This window comes from Hippopotamus amphibius, chromosome 2 (assembly GCF_030028045.1).
Source record: "Hippopotamus amphibius kiboko isolate mHipAmp2 chromosome 2, mHipAmp2.hap2, whole genome shotgun sequence".
Taxonomy (NCBI): domain Eukaryota; kingdom Metazoa; phylum Chordata; class Mammalia; order Artiodactyla; family Hippopotamidae; genus Hippopotamus; species Hippopotamus amphibius.
In genome coordinates, this window is record NC_080187.1 from 206,159,048 (window position 1) to 206,178,025 (window position 18,978).

At 47.5% G+C, this 18,978-nt stretch overlaps 1 pseudogene; it reads right to left on the reverse strand.

The window, feature by feature from the left end:
- Positions 1-406: 406 nt before the first annotated feature.
- Positions 407-1,436, reverse strand: LOC130845391 (glyceraldehyde-3-phosphate dehydrogenase-like; annotated as a pseudogene).
- Positions 1,437-18,978: the final 17,542 nt, after the last annotated feature.

Here is an 18,978-nt window from a genome sequence, read left to right on the forward strand (position 1 = left end):
GACTTTTTCAGAGGAGAAGAAGACTTTGTCTTCCCAGAAGACAAACCGTCTACTTTGCTTTATGAAGCAGATAGCAACTCCAAACCACAGAAAGGTTGAGAATTTTATCACTTTTTAAAAGCAATTTTGATATACTTTGGTACAGGTTTTTTTCTTTTTCTTTTTCTCTTTTTGGCTGAGTGGAGTGTACTTTATTGATGGTACATGACAAAGTAGGGCTCCTCTAAAGTAGGACTTGGGAGAGCCACAACTGTGATGGGGTCACAGTTTCTCGTTCTTGGAAACCGTGTTGAGGACGAGAGATTCTGAGAGTCTTGGGAGACTGAGTTGAGGCAAGGACTTCCCAGCAGCTGAGGGCCTCTCTCTTCCTCTTGTGCTCTTGGTAGGGCTGGTGGTCCAGGGACTGTTACTCCTTGGAGGCCATGTGGACCATAAAGTCCATACCCTGTTGCTATAGTCAGATTCATTGTCATAACAGAAAAATGAGCTTGATAAAGTGGTCGTTGAGAGCAGTGCCAGCCCTAGCATCAAAGATGGAAGAGTGGGTGTCACTGTTAAAGACTCAGGAGACAATCTGGTCCTTAATGTAGCCCAGGATGCCCTTTAAGGGACCCTTTGATACCTGCTTTACCACCTTCTTGATGTCATCATATTTGGCAGCTTTCTCCAAATGGAGGTCAGATTCAGAACCAACACGTTGTGGGTGGGGACGTGAGAGGCCATGCCGGTGAGCTTTCCATTCAGCTCAGGGATGACCTTGCCCACAGCCTTGGCAGCACCAGTAGAAGCTGGGATAATGTGCTGGGCCGCCCCACGACCATCACACCATCGCTTCCCAGAGGAGCTATCCACTGTCTTCTGGGTGGTGGTGACGGCATAGACTGTGGGTACAAGTCCCTCCATGATGCCAAAGTTGTCATGGATGATGTTGGCTGGGGGTGGCGGGGGGGAAGCAATTGGTGGTGCAGTAGACATTGCTGACAATCTTGAGTGAGTCCTCATATTTCTCATGGTTCATGCCCATGGCATACATGGGGGCATCAGCAGAGCAGAAGGGGCAGAAATGATGACCATTTTGACTCCACCCTTAAAGTGATCCCCAGCCTCCAAGACAGTGAAGACAACGATAGACTCCACAATATATTTGGCACCAGCATCACCCTATTTGGTGTTAGTTGGATCTCACTCCTGGACGATGGAGATGGGCCTTCCATTGATGATAAGCTTTGCATTCTCATCTTTCTGCCATTGAACTTGCCATGGTTGGAATCATACTGGAACATGTAGACCATGTAGTTGAGGTCAATGAAGGGGTCATTGATGGAGACATTATCCACTTTGCCAAAGGTAACAGTAGTCCTGGTGACCAGGCACGCAATACAGTCAAATCCATTTATTCCAGCCTTCCCCATCCTGTCTCAGGGACATGGCTGGCACTGCACAAGAAGATGCAGCTGTCTTGGAAACTCTCTGGTGGTCCAGTGGTTAGGACTCTGTGCTTTCACTGCTGAGGGCCTGGGTTCAATCCTTGGTCTCTCTTGAGATACGGCTTTCTGTTGGATGGGGAAGACCAGAGAGCTTGGTATAGTTTCTTTATGTTTATTGTGCTTGGGGTTAATTAAGTATCTTAGATCTATGGATTTATAGTTTTATCAAATTTAGAAATGTTTCAGTTGTTTTATTCCTTCAAATATTTTTTCCTCTCTTCTTTCCTTCAGTTACATATGTAGAAATATTAGGTCACTTGAAGTTTTTTCACAGCTCACTGATGCCATATTATTATTGTTTCTTTTGTTAGCCTTTTTTCTCTAGGTGTTTTATTTTGGATAGTTTCTATTACTATGTATTAAAATTCTCTAATTTTCTTCCATGTCTAATGTTCCATTAATACATCTAGTGTTTTGTTTTTTAAACAGTATCTCATTTTTTTTAAATAAATTTACTTATTTATTGGCTGCATTGGGTCTTTGTTGTGGCACACAGGCTTTCTCTAATTGTGGCAAGTGGGGCTACTCTTCGTTGCGGTTCTCCGGCTTCTCAGTGCAGTGGCTTCTCTTGTTGCAGAGCATGGGCTCTAGGCGTGCAGTAGTTGTGGCACACAGGCTCAGTTGCTCTGTGGAATCTTCCGGACCCGTGTCCTCTAACCCGTGTCCCCTGCATTGGCAGGCGGATTCTTAACCACTGCACCACCAGGGAAGTCCCTAGAATAACTTTTAATGTTTGTGATAGGGATTTCCCTGGTGGTCCAGTGGTTAAGACTCTGTGCTTCCACTGCAGGGGGTGCGGGTTTGATCCCTGGTTGCGGAACTAAGATCCTGCATGCTGCAGCAGCCAAAAAAAAAAAGTGATAATTCTATCACTTGGGTAATTTCTAGGTAGGTTTCAATTGATAGATTTTTCTTTTCATTATGGGTCATATTTTCCTGTTTCTTTGTATACCTGCTAATTTTTATTGGTTACCAGGCATTAAGAATTTTATTTTGTCAAGTGCTGGATATTTTTGTATTCCTTTTTTTTTTTTTTTAATTCATATAAATGTCCTTGAGCTTTGTCCTGGGGTGCAAACGTTACTTGGAAACAGTTTGGTCCTTTCGGATCTTACCTTTGTTAGATGCAGCCAGAGCAGCGTTTAGTTTTTTTCCTCCTTCTGAGCCAAAAACTCTCCTGATGCTGGCTCTACCCAATGTCCCATTAATTGTGCAGTTTCCACTCTGGCTTGCAGGAACCAGCACCATTTGCAGCAGCTCTGGGTGAGCTCCAAGGAATACTCTCTCATCCTTCTGGGTGGCGCTTACCATGCTTTCTGGTGGTTTCCTCGCATGCAGGCACTGAGCAGAATTAGTGCAGAGGTACCCTGTGTAGAGCTCTAGAGTCCTCTGTGTGCGGCTCTTGCCCTTTTTGTTCTCGGCCTTGTGTTCTATACTCCCAGCTTTTCAGTGTCTTCTCAGTGCAGGGAGGCTGCCAGACTTCACCTGCCCTCCTCTCCCTGCACTCTGGTCTGGAAATTTTCTTCAGGCAGTGAGGTGAGGCATTTATAGGGCTCACTTCATTTGTTTCCTTACTCCCAGAAGTCACTGTTTTTCCACCTGGCATCCAATGTCTTGAGAACCACCGTTTCATATATTTTGTGGGGTATTTTAGTTGTCTTAGGGGAGGATGTAAATCCAGTCCCTATTACTGCATCTCAGCTGGATGCCGAAATCCTTATGACCATTTTTTTCTTTAAATTGGGATATAGTTGTTTTACAATGTTGTGTTAGTTTCTACTGTACAGCGAAGTAGAGTTCCCTGTGCTATACAGCAGGTTCTGTTAGTCATCTATTTTATACATATAAGTGTATATATGTCAATCCCAATCTCCCAATTCATCCCGCCTCCTCTCCTATGATCATCTGTTGATCGATTTATTGATTGATTTGTTCAGCTGGCATTTACTGAGGGCAAGCTTGCTGTGTGCCCACCTCACATTGGCCTTGCTGATCTCCAAACACTCCAGATTTTCCTATCTCAGGGCCTTTGCATGGGCCCTTTTCTCTGTCCAGAATGCTCTTTCCAGCTGTACTTCCCTCCCTCAGCTCAAACGCCTTCTCCAACTAACCTGTGTAAAGCAAATTGCTGTCTTTTATTTCCGTCACACTTATGCTTTCCTTTACGGCTTCTTTTACTGGAATATAGTTTGCAGGAATTTTTGTCCGATTCCCCGCAGCCAGCTCAGGGCCAGGCACACTGTCAGTGTTCAATAAATATTTATTGAATGAGTGCAGTCTTTGCATATTTCAGGGTGCCTGTCATATAACAGGCTCAACTTGGAGGTGCTTGGCCCATGGGAACACAGCTCCCTGCCTGAAGGTGCCCAGCAGGGAAGGGATACTGGGCCCCTGAATTGAGGCCGCCCTCAACTCACCCTCAGCCGCGCTCTCCTTAGTGATAACCGAAGGCCCCGCGTGCTGCCAGGGGAGGGCTGACAGGTGGGGCTGATGAGTTGCAGACCCAGGCCTCCGCCCGGCACAGAACCAGATGCTGGGCAGGAGCCAGAGCCAAGCTTCCATGACACCATTGTCTTCAAGGGCCCTGTCCCACCCTAGGCCCTTGATGGGGCTTCCAGACCTCACCCACCCCCTCAGAGAGTCTGCCACCAGCCTCTGGGGAAAGATGGAGACATGCCCCTGGTTCGAGTCTCAGATCTCTAGTTGTGTGACCATTGACAACCACTAGAACGCTCACAGGATTAGAGGTTGGCTCTATAAAGTGAGTAGTACTTTGTAAAGTGCAGACCTTCTACAAGTACTCACTGAGCCTTAGGAAGTTTCTGTTCCAAACCCCTACTTTTGGAACTTCCCGGGTGGCACAGTGGATAAGACTCCGTGCTCCCCATGCAGGGGCCGGGGTTCGATCCCTGGTCAGGGAACTAAATTCCACGTGCATGCTGCAACTAAGGAGCCCGCCTGCCGCAACTAAGACCTGGAGCAACCAAATAAATAAGTAAAAATTAAAAACAACAACAAAAACAAACCCCTCCTTTGACAGAGGAAGGGACTGAGGTTTAAATGAGATGATGTAAGTAGACTGCTTGGCACCAGGCTTGGGACTTTGTGTTTGTATTCTAGCTGCTAACCAGCTGCCTCCCTCTGGCTAAGCAACTAACAGCCTGCACCTCCTTAGCTGAGGGCCTTGATCCATCTGTTCTCAATAAGGATTAGAGCTATCATTTTTTGAGCATTTACGAGGTGCCAGGCCATGAGCTCAGCACTTTGCCTGCATCATCTAATTCTCTCATCATACGATGAGATAGTTGTTATTATTCCCAATGAGGAAACTGAGGCTCAGAGACATTAGGTAACTTTCCCAAGGCCCTTCTCAAGTAAGTGGCTGAAGCAGTGTTCAGACCCCAGGGTGGGAGGTCTCCAAGCTTCTAGGTCCTGGCTTCTCTTTCCTTAGCAATCGCTTCTAATAAGTGGTATTTCCTGCCAGCTACTCCTTTCTGGGCCTTTGCAGAAGGTTGGTCAGTCCATTTGGCCTGTCAGGGCAAGACAGGGTCTAAAACCTCCAGCTGAGAGTCTGCCCCAAGGCCCAACTATGAGCTTGTGGAGTTGGCAGTGAGGATGTCTCTGAGGGTCAAAGAGAATCCCATGTTAAAAACACAGCCCTGGGGGAAGGAGAGGGGGTGAGCAGGAACCCAGGGACCCAGCCATTCTCTCAGCAAGTGTCCTACCAGCTGGTTCTCCAGGAGCAGCCAGGTGTACATTCCCCATAGGATGGCGGGAGCTGCAGATGCAGGCAGGTGAGTGAATTGGGACACGTGAGAGCTCCACATGGGCAAGGTCACCCTGATGGGGCTGCCCAGGGGGCCTGGCCTCTCCAGGATGGGGAGAGGCTTGAACCAGCCTTGGAGCACCTCGCCAATTTGGTTGAAAGAGTGGGGGTAGAGTGGGCAGCCTTTTCAGCACAGAGAAGTCCGGAGTGCCGCTCAGGCCATCCAGCCTTTCCCAGGCTCCTGGCCTGTGCCGCACGGTGTGCCCACACCACGGTCCATGAGTGAGGGGTTGTTTGTGCCTGGTAGATAAAGAAGAAACTGAGCCCAGGGTCCAAGACTGCAGGTGGGATGTGCTGAATGCCAAGTGATGAGTTGGATTATTCTGAGGGAGGCCATGGAGGGGCCATGGGAGGTTCCTAAGCATCAGGCGGTTCCCTGGGCAATGTCTGGGGTGGCTTATTGCAGGGGAGGAGCGTGGAGGCCAGAGACAGTGCAGAGGCTGTTGGAGCAATCTTTCGTTCCCCCCGCGACTGCGCTGCGCAGCATGCAGGATCTTAGTTCCCCAACTGGGGATCGAACCTGTGCCCCCTGCAGTAGACGTGCGGAGTCTTAACCGCTAGAATCCTAGGGAATTCCCCGTTGGAACAATCTTGAGGGGCTATGAGGCAGGCCTGGGCCAGCGCAAGAGCTGGAAACAGACCTGGGGGCTGGGGCTGGGCGGATGGGAGGTGCAGGAGATGTAAACAGGAAGGGATCTTAAAGACCATCCCATTTGTTCTACCCCACCCATTGACCCATTTGTTTTACACAAGGAAACTGAGGCCCAAAGAGGGAAAGGGGATTGCCAAAGGCACAAAGAGGTGAATGGTAGAGCCAAGCTAGAAAGACCTTGAAAGCTCAAGGACACCCGCATTAAACACTGAGCTGTTTCCTTCTATAATAGATCGTCCTTCCAATGGGATCAAGCCCCAGGTCACCAGGGGTCCCACTAAGACCCAGCTCAGCTCCTGTCTCACTGTGGGCCCCCCGGGGCCTCCCCTCCTATGCCTTGGGCCACAGTTGCTCATCTGTGAAATGACCAGCTGACCACTTTGGCCCCTGTCTGCTCTAAGTGCCCAGAGGAAGATGAGGCTAGGGCTTCTTCCTCACTCTGGTCCCCCACCCCCGAGTCCAGCCTGACACTGACACGGGGGTGGGGCGGGCTCGCATGCCTGAGGAGTGAGCACCTGGTCCCGAGGAGGCAACATGATCTGTAAAGGATCCCTGACCCTCTCCTTTTGAACCCCAGAGAGGGCGTCTCCATCATGTGAGGACCACAGGGGGATTAGCTGTGCTGAGATGGGAGGCTGGGGAGGCAGTCAGGGCACCTGGAGGAAAGAGGGAGAGAAGGAAGCAGGAGAGGGAAGGCCTCCGGGCCTCAAGGGGGAAGAACTGAGCAGCTAGGAAGGGTGGGCTCGCTCCTTCGAAGGAGTGTGGGACATGCCACTTTCTGGCTGTGAGTTTCTGCGTGTGTGAACCAGGTAACGGTGAGCTATGATGGGGGCTAGGCCAGCGTGGGGGGGATGCCTGGGCCGGGAACCCAGGAGGAGGGGAAAGAGAGGTGTGGTGGGCCTGGAGGAAAGAGGAGGGAGGCAGAAGGGAAGGCGTCAGGGTCCCTGCCTGGGAGCTATGCAGGCAGACGAAGGGTGTGTAGGCGACTCTGAGTGATGCCTGGTCCCTGATGAGTCACTGTCTGGTGTCACATACAGCCCCAGGCACAAGGAGACCTGGCATGGAGGGGCAGAAAGCATTAAATCTGGAGCGGGGCCGGGCCTGGATTTCGGACCTTTCCACTCACTAGCTGTGTGGCTCTGGGCAGGTCTCTTGGCCTCTCTGAGCTTCTGATTGTAGAACCGAATAGCAGTTGTTTCATCCTTGCTGGGCAGGCTGTCAGATCAGATGTTGGTCTTACCCCAGATCCTCCCACTGCCCTTGTTGGTCAAATGCTACTTCCTCACCAAAGCACACCACCCCCCAAGCCTTCTGGGAGTGCCTAGCCCCTCTAAAGGGGCTGGAGCCAATCCAGGGCCTGTGCAGTGAGGAGACCAAATGGGAGGCTGGGTAAGGGGTGCAAGGACCCTCCCATACCTGCTTCACCCCTGTATCTCCCTATCTCCCACTCTCGTATGGGATGTTTGCGACGCCCTCCCTTTTTTCTAAGCTCAGACCCTGCTTGTCTGCTCCACAACAAGGAGTGAATGTTATTTAAAAGGAGATCAGGAGATTTGCCTTAAATAGGCATGGAGTGCAGTGCCAGGGCCCAGGGTGCGGGGCGGGGGAGGAGGCCACCCTGGCTGTGGAGAGAAAGGAGTGGAGCTGAACAGAGAGGTGAACACCCTCCCTAAGTTTGCGCACAGCCCTTCAGTTTGTCCAGAGGAGTCCCAGGCTGTGGAGGATAGGTCACACAGGGCTTATTCCCACCCTACCCCCATTCTGAGGTTGGGGAAACTGAGGCCCAGCTCAGGGAACTGACAGGTGTGCTAGCTGCCGAGTGGCATCTAAGGGGGATGCCATGGTCTTTCTGCTTCAGCCCCCAGGAGCTGGGACCTCTTGCAGCAGGGATGGGGCTCCTGCAGGAGGCAGGGGTCTTCGGGCCTCCCCCTGAAACCTACCCCCACCACCAGGTCCCAGGCCTTTGGCTCCTGCCCCTGGGTTGCCCCTGCGTGCCCTCCCAGCCCCAGCTTGTAATTGGACGCCCTCCTCACTCGGCACCTTCCCAGGTGAGCTGAGGCTCTGCTTACTGAACCCAACACCAGCTGGGAGAGGGGAGTGAGGAGGCACCCTTGGGGCGGGCATCTGCCGGGAGGCTGCGAGGCTGTAGGCGGGAGCTGGAGGGGGTGGGAGTCCGAGGAGTGGAAGGTGGACGGGACTGTCAGCCTCCTCCTCACAGGGCTTGTCTTCACTGCTCCGTTCAGGGTCTCCTTCCAAGACCCTCCCCTTCCACCTCCCACCCATTTATTGTCTCAGCAGGTGATGCTCTTGGAATCCTAAAGAAATGGAGTCTTGAGTGTGGGGTTTCAGGGAGAAAGCTAGGGGCAAGGAAGTACCGCCTGCTTCTTCCGTTTTGCGAAGGAAGGCCCTGAATGCCAAGGTGAGGCCTCAGACTCCTGGGGCCCTCCCGGCTCTACCATTTACAGCCATGTGACCTTGGGCTGCCCACCTTCTGTGAGCCGCCTCATAGAGGCATCAAAGACGCTCAGATTAGAAGGTGGACAGAGGCAAGAAGCGGGGCAGTTATGAAACACACAGTCACTGACCAGGGCTGGGCCTCAAGTGTGTTTTGGGAAGGAGAGGGGACAAGACCTCATTCTCCCCTTCCCCTCAGAGGCGGGGCACAGCCTGTGTCCTCCAGGAGGGAAGCCTGAATGAGAGTCTTTACTCTGGGCTCTGGCTAATTCTCTTTGTTATTCTCTGGCCACCCTAGAGGCTGGGGGACAGTGGGAGGGAGAGATGAGGGGGATTGCAGGGTGGCCTCTTCAAGTAAGTGTAATAAAGGCCAATAGGAGCTGACCATGAGGGTGCCTGCCGCCACCCCGGCTCTTTACCTGTCCTAACTCCATGGCTAATGATGAAATTTGGGCTGAGGTTTCAGGCAGCATGTCCAAGGTTATACAGCCAGTGGTGGAGCCAGTATCTGGCTTCAGTGCCCTCGGCTGACCTTGCAAAACCCTCAGGATCCTGGGCCTTGGGTTCCAGACCCAGCTTGCAGTGTGACCTTGACGAAGTCACCTAACCTTACAAGAGGTTATTTCCTTTCCCCATAAGGTGGGGATAATGTCCCACTCTCCTCTCAGGGTTATTGTGGAAAAACAAGGGGGCTAATGAACTCAAACCATGAGACACTCAACAGATATCTCAACAAAGAAGCTTCCCTATGCCTACTGGCCGCCCCAGCTCCTGAGGTGGCCTACCCAGGCACAGAGACTGGAAGACAAAGGACAGGACGGGTCTCTGGGAAGAGACTGAATGACCACTTGGCGCCACCTAGTGGTCAAGAATGTGGCGCTTGGGGACCAGGAGGCCCGCTACCCTGTGATGGAGGGGTCTGAGCACCACCATTGGCCCTGTGGGGGTGGGCAAACTATGCCAGAACCTCACAAAGGAGGAGGTCATGTCTAGCTAAGCCCTCCCCGGCCCCCCGAGTGAGGGTAGGGTGAAGGTGGGCACTGCACCAGTCCCGCCGTCTCAGCCCCACCTCTTACTCCCCTTGGACAGCTCCTTGAACACCAAGTGGAGGGCACAGGGTTCCGGTTCCAGCTCTGCCGCTGCCCAGCTCCCCGGTCCTCAGCTACCTCCTCTGCAAAATGGAAGTAAAAATCCCCGCCTCTCAGGGGATGGCACTGTCTCTGAATTCTTTAAATATTAAACATTTTATGAAGTGTCTCCTCTCTAAAGTCATTGTGTTTAGTGCTTTGGTGCATGAAGACATCTAAGCCAGCACCTGGATAGATATTTGTGGAATGAATGAATGAATAAGTGAACACACAAGATGGGTGGGAAGGCTCCTTTATCCCAATGTGACAGGACATTACTGAATATATTTTCTTGGTTCTGTCTGTCCTTATCCCTCCACCCCTGCCCCCAAATTCTAAGTGGGGTCACCAGGCTCCTTTGTCTCAAATCGGAAGCTATCTGAGGACACACTGTTTCCTGGCTTTTGCATCCTAGGTCCACTTCCTTGAGGGGATTATGTTGGGGTGAGAAGAGTCAGAGAGGACGTCTCCAAGACCGGGGAGGGGAGAGTGATCGGAGGTCCCCTGCAAGTAGCACAGGGAGATGCAGGGTTCCAGAGGGCGTGGTGTGAGGACCTCAGAGAGGTTACGGTTGTTGGAGAGCCCTCCCCCACCCTGTCCCTGGGCCAGGGCAGAGTTACCACCTGTGGATGCTGGTCACCGCGGGTGTGAGCAGCCACCATGAGGTCCCAGAGGTGAGAGGCCTGCTCCTATAAGGCCCACTCCCTGCCTGTATGACCTTGCGGGTGGGCAGCCTCCAATCTTTTTTTTTTTTTAAGCTCTTTATTGGAATATAATTGCTTTACACTCTTGTACCAGTTTTTGAGGTATACCAAAGTGAATCAGCTGTATTTATACACATATCCCCATATGCCCCCTCCCTCCTGCAACTCCCTCCCTGTCCTGGCCCTCTAAAGCATCATCCATCATAGAGTTGATCTCTCTTTGTTATACAGCAACTTCCCACTAGCTATCTATTTTACATTTGGTAGTGTATCTATGTCTATGCTACTTTCTCACTTCGTCCCCGCTTCCTTTTTGGCCCCACCCCCGCAACTCTGTGTCCTCAAGTCCGTTCTCTACATCTGCATCTTTATTCTTGCCCTGTCACTGGGTTCATCAGTACCATTTTTTTAGGTTCTATATACATGAGTTAGCATACAGTATTTGTTTTTCTCTTTCTGGCTTACTTCACTCTGTATGACTGTCTCTAGGTCTATCCACCTCATTACATATAGCTCCATTTCATTCCTTTTTATGGCTGAGTAATATTCCATTGTATATATGTGCCACATCTTCTTTATCCATTCATTTGTTGATGGGCATTTAGGTTGCTTCCATGTCCTGGCTATTGTAAATAGTGCTGCAATAAACGTTATGGTACATGTTTCTTTTCGGATTATGGTTTTCTCTGGGTATACGCCCATTAGTGGGATTGCTGGATCATATGGTAGTTCCATTTTTAGTTTTTTAAGGAACCTCCAAACTGTTTTTCATAGTGGCTATACCAGCTTACATTCCCACCAACAGTGCAGGAGGGTTCCCTTTTCTCCACACCCTCTCCAACATTTATTGTTTCTAGATTTTTTGATGATGGCCATTCTGATTGGTGTGAGGTGACACCTCATTGTGGCTTTGACTTGCATTTCTCTGATGATGAGTGATATTGAGCATCTTTTCATGTGTTTGTTAGCCATCTGCATGTCTTCTTTGGAGAAATGTCTATTTAGGTCTTCTGCCCATTTGTGGATTGGATTATTTGCTTTTTTGGTATTAAGCTGCATGAGCTGCTTGTATATTTTGGAGACATCCTTTATCAGTTGCTTCATTGGCAAATATTTTCTCCCATTCTGAGGGTTGTTTTCTTGTCTTGTTTATGGTTTATTTCACTGTGCAAAAGCTTTTAAGTTTCATGAGGTCCCATTTGTTTGTTCTTGATTTTATTTCCATTATTCTAGGAGGTGGGTCAAACAGGATCTTGCTTCAATGTGTGTCATGGAGTGTTCTGCCTATGTTTTTCTCTAGGAGCTTTATAGTATCTGGCCTTACATTTAGGTCTTTAATCCATTTTGAGTTTATTTTTGTGTATGGTGTTCGGAAGTGTTCTAATTTCATTTTTTTTGCATGTAGCTGTCCGATTTTCCCAGCACCATTTATTGAAGAGGCTGTCTTTTTTTCCATTGTATATTCGTGCCTCCTTTGTCAAAGATAAGGTGCCCATATGTATGTGGGTTTACCTCTGGGTTCTCTATTCTGTTCTATTGATCTATCTTTCTATTTTTGTGCCAGTCCCATACTGTCTTGATCACTGTGGCCTTGTAGTATCGTTTGAAGTCAGGAAGCCTAATTCCACCAACTCTGTCTTTCCTTCTCAAGATTGCTTTGGCTATTCGGGGTCTTTTGCATTTCCATACAAATTGTAAGATTTCTTGTTCTAGTTCTGTGAAAAATGCCGTTGGTAATTTGATAGGGATTGCGTTGAATCTGTAAGTTGCTTTGGGTGGGATAGTCATTTCCACAATGTTGATTCTTCTAATCCAAGAACATGGTATGTCCCTCCATCTGTTTGTATCATCTTTGATTTCTTTCATCAATGTCCTATAGTTTTCTGCGTAGAGGTCTTTTGCCTCCTTAGGCAGGTTTATTCCTAGGTATTGTATTCTTTTTGTTGCAATGGTAAATGGGAGAGTTTCCTTAATTTCTCTTTCTGCTCTTCCGTTGTTCGTGTATAGGAATGCAAGAGATTTCTGTGCATTAATTTTGTATCCTGCTACTTTACTAAATTCATCGATTAGTGCTAGCAGTTTTCTGGTAGAGTCTTTAGGGTTTTCTATGTATAATATCATGTCATCTGCAAAGAGTGACACTTTTACTTCTTTTCCAATTTGGATTCCTTTTATTTCATTTTCTTCTCTGATTGCTGTGGCTAAAACTTCCAAAACTACGTTGAATAATAATGGTGAGAGTGGGTACCCTTGTCTTGTTCCTGTTCTTGGAGGGAATGCTTTCAGTTTTTCACCATTTAGAACGGTGTTGGCTGTTGGTTTATCATATATGGCTTTTATTATGTTGAGGTAATTTCCTTCTATGCCCATTTTCTGGAGAGTTTTTATCATAAATGGATGTTGAATTTTGTCAAAAGCTTTTTCTGTGTCTACTGAGATGATCATATGGTTTTTATCCTCCAATTTGTTTATATGATATATCACATTAATGGATTTGCATATATTGAAGAATCCTTGCATTCCAGGGATAAACCCCACTTGATCATGGTATATGATCTTTTTAATGTGCTGTGGGATTCTGTTAGCTAGTATTTTGTTGAGGATTTTTGCATCTATATTCATCAGTGATATTGGCCTGTAATGTTCTTTTTTTGTGACATCTTTGCCTGCTTTTGGTATCAGGGTGATAGTGGCCTCGTAAAATGAGTTTGGGAGTGTTCCTCCTTCTGCTATCTTTTGGAAGAGTTTGAGAAGGATAGGTGTTAGCTCTTCTCTAAATGTTTGATAGAATTCGCCTGTGAATCCATCTGGCCCTGGGCTTTTGTTTGTTGGGAGATTTTTAATCACAGTCTCAATTTCCATACTTGTGAGTGTTCTGTTCATATGTTCTGTTTCTTCCTGGCTCAGTCTTGGAAGATTGTACTTTTCTAAGAATTTATCCATTTCTTCCAGGTTATCCAATTTATTGGCATATAGTTGCTTGTAGCAGTCGCTCATGATCTTTTGTATTTCTGCAGTGTCAGTTGTTACTTCTCTTTTTTCATTTCTAATTCTGTTGATTTGCGTCTTCTCCCTTTTTTTCCTGATGAGTCTGGCTAATGGTTTATCAATTTTGTTAATCTTCTCAAAGAACCAGCTTTTAGTTTTATTGCTCTTTGCTACTGTTTCCTTCATTTCTTTTTCATTTATTTCTGATCTGATCTTTATGATTTCTTTCTTTCTGCTCACTTCGGGGTTTTTTTTGTTCTTTCTCTAATTGTTCTAGGTGTAAGGTTAGGTTGTTTATTCGATATTTTTCTTGTTTCTTGAGGTAGGACTGTATTGCTATAAACTTCCCTCTTAGAACTGCTTTTGCTGCATCCCATAAGTTTTGAGTTGTTGTGTTTTCATTGTCATTTGTTTCTAGATATTTTTTGATTTCCTCTTTGATATCTTGAGTGATTTCTTGGTTGTTTTATAGTGTATTGTTTAGCCTCCATGTGTTTGTATTTTTTACAGTTTTTTTCAGGTAATTGATATCTAATCTCATGGCACTGTGATCAGAGAAAATGCTTGATATGATTTCAGTTTTCTTGAATTTACCGAGGCTTGATTTGTGACCCAAGATGTGATGTATCCTGGAGAACGTTCCGTGTGCACTTGAGAAGAAAGTGTATTCTGTAGTTTTTGGATGGAATGTCCTATAAATATCAATTAAGTTGAGATGGTCTAATGTGTCATTTAAAGCTTGTGTTTCCTTATTTATTTTCTTTTTGGATGATCTGTCCATTGATGTAAGTGGGGTGTTCAGGTCTCCTACTATTATTGTGTTACTGTCGATGTCCCCTTTTATGGCTGTTAGCATTTGCCTTATGTATTGAGGTGCTCCTATGTTGGGTGCATAGATATTTACAATTGTTATGTGTTCTTCTTGGTCTGAGCCCTTGATCACTATGTAGTGTTCTTCCTTGTCTCTTGTAATAGTCTTTACTTTAAAGTCTAACTTGTCTGATATGAGTATTGCTACTCCAGCATTCTTTTGACTTCCATTTGCATGGAATATCTTTTTCCATCCCTTACTTTCAGTTTATATGTGTCCCTTGGTCTGAAGTGGGTTTCTTTTAGACAGCATATACATGGGTCTTGTTTTTGTATCCATTCAACCAGTCTGTGTCTTTTGGTTGGAGCATTTAATCCAGTTACATTTAAGGTGATTATTGATGTGTGTTCCTATTACCATTTTCTTAATTGTTTTCCGTTTGTTTTTGTAGGTCTTTTCCTTCTCTTGTGTTTCCTGCTTAGAAAAGTTCCTTTAGCAGTTGTTGTAAGGTTGGTTTGGTGGTGCTGAATTCTCTTAACTTTTGCTTGTCTGTAAAGCTTTTGATTTCTCCATTGAAGCTGAATGAGATTCTTGCTGTGTAGGGTATTCTTGGCTGTAGGTTTTTCTCTTTCAGGACTTTTACTATATCCTGCCACTCCATTCTGGCCTGCAGAGTTTCTGCAGAAAGATCAGCTGTTATCCTTATGGGTTTTCCCTTACATGTTATTTGTTGCTTTTCTCTTGCTGCTTTAATGTTTTTTCTTTGTGTTTAATTTTCATTAGTTTGATTAATATGTGCCTCGGTGTATTTTTCCTTGGGTTTATTCTGTATGGAACTCTCTGCGCTTCTTGGACTTGGTTAATTATTTCCTTTTCCATGTTGGGGAAGTTTTCCACTATAACCTCTTCAAATATTTTCTTAGACCCTTTCTTTTTTCCTTCTTCTTCTGGGATGCCTATGATTCGAATGTTGGTGTGCTTAATGTTGTCACCAAGGTCTCTGAGACTGTCTTCCATTCTTTTTATTCTTTTTTCTTTTTCCTGCTCTGTGGCAGTTATTTCCCCCATTCTGTCTTACAACTCACTTACTCATTCTTCTACCTCAGTTATTCTGCTATTTATACCATCTAGAGTATTTTTTTAATTAATTAATTAATTTATTTATTTATTTTATTGGCTGTGTTGGGTCTTTTTTGCTGTGCGCGGGCTTTCTTTTTTTTTTAGTTGTGGTGAGTGGGGGCTACTCTTCGTTGTGGTGCACGGGCTCCTCATTGCTGTGGCTTCTCTTGTTGCAGATCACGGGCTCTAGGCACGTGGGCTTCAGTAATTGCAGCACATGGGCTCAATAGTTGTGGCACACAGGCTTAGTTGTTCCGCAGCGTGTGGGATCTTCCTGGAGCAAAGATCGAACCTGTGTCCCCTGCATTGGCAGACAGATTCTCAACCACTGCGCCACCTAGGAATTTTTAATTTTGGTTATTTTGTTGTCCATTACTGTTTGTTTGCTCTTTAGTTCTTCTGAGTCCTTATTGACTGTTTCTTGTATTTTCTCTATTTTGTTATGAAGATTTTGGATCAGTTTGCCTATCATTACTCTGAATTATTTTTCACACAATTTTTCTATTTCCTCTTCATTTATTTGGTCTTGTGTATTTTTACCTTGCGCCTTCATCTGTGACATATTTTTTTGTCGTCTCATTTTCCACTCCCTTTGGATGGGCGGGATTGTGTTCCTGTCCCACTGGGTGTTTGGCCTGAGGTTTCAAGCACTGGAGTTTGTAGGCTGTTGAGTATAGCTGGGTGTTGGTGTTGAGGTGAGAACCTCTGGGAGACCTCAGTCTGATGAATATTCCCTGGGGATTGGGTTTCCCTGTTAGTCCAATGTTTTGGACTCAGAGCTCCCACCTCAGGAGCTCAGGCTGTGTGGAGCAGGAAAACGAAAAAAAAATTAAAAAAAACAAAACAAAACAGTAGGAGAACAACAGAACAACAGCAAGATAAAAAATACAATAAGAATAGGAAACTAACAGATGTGTTAGAAAAAATTTTAAAAAAATAGGTGGAGCAACAAATGGAAGGTAAGACAACTGCAATAGCCGAAGTGAGGAGGTGGGAAAAAGAAAAAAGAAAAAAGGAAAAAAGAAAAAAACAGGCCAGAAAAGGCCTTGGCTGTAGGGACAGGGCTTAGACAAGGGTGGGGGTAGGGGTGGGGTTAGGCAGTGGGCAGGGCCTACCCTTAGAAAAGGCCCTGGGGGTGGTGGGGAATGGGGCTTAGGCCCAATGAGGCAGAGGGGCCCAGGAATGCCTCTGGTCTTGGGGGCAAAGGACCAGGTCCAGGTACCCAGCAGGCTCCCTGGGCCCTGAGTTGGAGGGAGAAAAGCTAGAGCCTCCAATCTTGAGTGAGATAGGGTTTCCATTCACCCCCAGGGATACAGGTTTAAAGTTAGGTTAAATGAGATGCCAAGAAAATAAAGAACTGGGAGGTTCCTTGCACACCTCCTTCATGAGGCAGTCAACTCTCATGATCTGGCCTGAGGGGCAGGGATGTCTGGAGCACCCCCTCCTAGGGAACATGTTTGCCCTCCTCCAAGGGCCTTCTGGAGAACATCTTCACCATGAGAGAGGATTGCTAAGGACAGGACCTTCTGGTGCCTAGATGGTCTTGTGAGGAAGGCATCTTTAAGCAGGGTGAGTTCATGGGAGACCAGGGAAAGCGGAAATCAGTCCCTGGGGAAGGGAAAGGGATGGTGGGGGTGCCTCCACAGTGTGAGCTGAGGGTGGCGCCAGAGAGTCCCAGGAGAGGGTACGGAAGAAATAACCGCATCTCCAAGACACCTTCAGTAGCCTGGCTCTGGAGGATGATGGGAGATTCATCTCTGGAGAGAAACTCTGGTCCTTCTTGCAACGTGAGGGCATATTCAGCCTCTTGCCAGTGGCTGCAGGCCCTGTGAGGGAGACCAAGCTCAACCCACGACATGCCCACCTGTCACTCAGGACTTCTTCCCCGGTGGCTGTGCTCAGTATCCAGGGGTGTCCTTCTGGCCAGCTGCTCCCAGCTCCACTCTCAGTGATGAGTCTCTCTGGTGCCGACGCGTTCCCAAGCCTGGCTTCTGGGCTTCACGTCAGTTCTTCGAGCCAGCCTTCTGTTCTGCCACCTCCCTTTCCCGCTCAAGTTACCCTGACTTGGGAACACCCTGATCCTCGAATGGCACCACATTTAAAGGCCCCCATGGTTGCCCACTTGTGTGTGGGGGTCACCCTGCTGGGCTTGGCTTCTCCTAAGACTGTCTCCTATCTGGAGCAGAGGAAAGGGTTCCTGCCACAGAAAAACAATTGACTCCTCAAGGTCAGGAAGAGTGGTGGCAAGAGCAAGACAGGCAGGGGTCATCCAAGGGGTCAGGCTGGCACCCCTCTAAGCCCCCACAGCTTGTCTGCCAAAGGAGCCAGTGTAGGAACAGGAGGACTGTGCTCTACAGACACCATGGGATGAATCACTAGTCATCATAAATGCTAATAACAGCTACTGACTGACTTCCTGCCATTCTCCCAACAAACCTATGTGAATGTCACAGTTACCACTTGCACTTTATAGGTAAAGAAACCCTCTCAGAGAGGTTGTTTAACATGCCTAAAGATGCACAGCTGGTGAGTGGTAAAATCAGGACAGAAAGCCAGGTCTACCCCTTGATCTATAACCATCACTCAGATTCTCCGCAGGCTGTGCCTCCTCCACATAGCCCATCATGAAGGTCTGAGGCCCCGTAGCCCCTCTGAAACACCACAGCACTGAGCCCCCATTTAACGAGACTCTCCCTGAGCACCCAATCTCTGTATGCTGGAGCCTCTGCTGGCTTTGGGGAGACGAGGATAAACACCTTCAAGCACCCAAGATTTCATGGCCCCCAGCAACCAGCATGGTTGCCACTTTCTTGACACCTCCCACCATTGGCAATTTTACACTTAAGTAACCATTGCGGGACTTCCCTGGTGGTGCAGTGGTTAAGAATCCACCTGTCAGTGCAGGGGACACGGGTTCAATCCCTGGCCCGGGAAGATCCCACGCACCACAAACACTGAGCCTGTACTCTAGAGCTTGAGAGCCACAACTACTGAGCCCATGTGCCGCAATAACTGAAGCCCATGCACCTAGAACCTATGCTCTGCAACAAGAGAAGCCACCGCAATGAGAAGCCCACGCACCAGAGCAAAGAGTAGCCCCTGCTCATTGCAACTAGAGAACAGCCCGCACCCAGCAACAAAGACCCAACGTAGCCAATAAATAAATGAATAAATAAATGAGAAAAAAAAAGGAACCATTGCTCTCTAGAGCTGCCATTGCACGCTTCCACTATAGGCCGTATTTATCAGCCAGAATCAATATCTTGTCATTCATAAGCAGTGAACCTTAATAGTCTTTGCCAACCTATGAGGGCCCCTGAGCAATTTCCATCAGGCTTTTTGATCAGCTGAAGCTATGATGATCAGAACATCCAAGCTGGAGCCCCAGCAAGGCACAAAGTGAGAAAGTTTCAACCGAGGCCCCCAGCATTTGGACATTGTGACAGGCCTGTTTTTCACCGTGTGAATTCTCTAATGTGTCCTCGTCAGACTAAGTGATGGCGATTCACCTTGTCATTTCACTGTGAGTCACCAACCTCAGGTAACTCAGCTTTGCCAAATAACCAGTGATACTAACAAAACCTCACATAAGGGTGCTGTGAGCTCAGCCATCGGGGTGTAACAGACACCTCTGTGTGACCAGGTGTGCAGGGCGGGGCAGGGGGAGCCTCCCTGGAAAGGGTCAGCCAGTGCCCCAGGCAGGGGTTCTTAAAGGGAGCAGAAGACTCAAATCACAGTCGTTACACAGTTCACAGCTTTATTTGTCCTAAATAAATACCGTCTGAGAACATCCATTTCAATACTCCCACA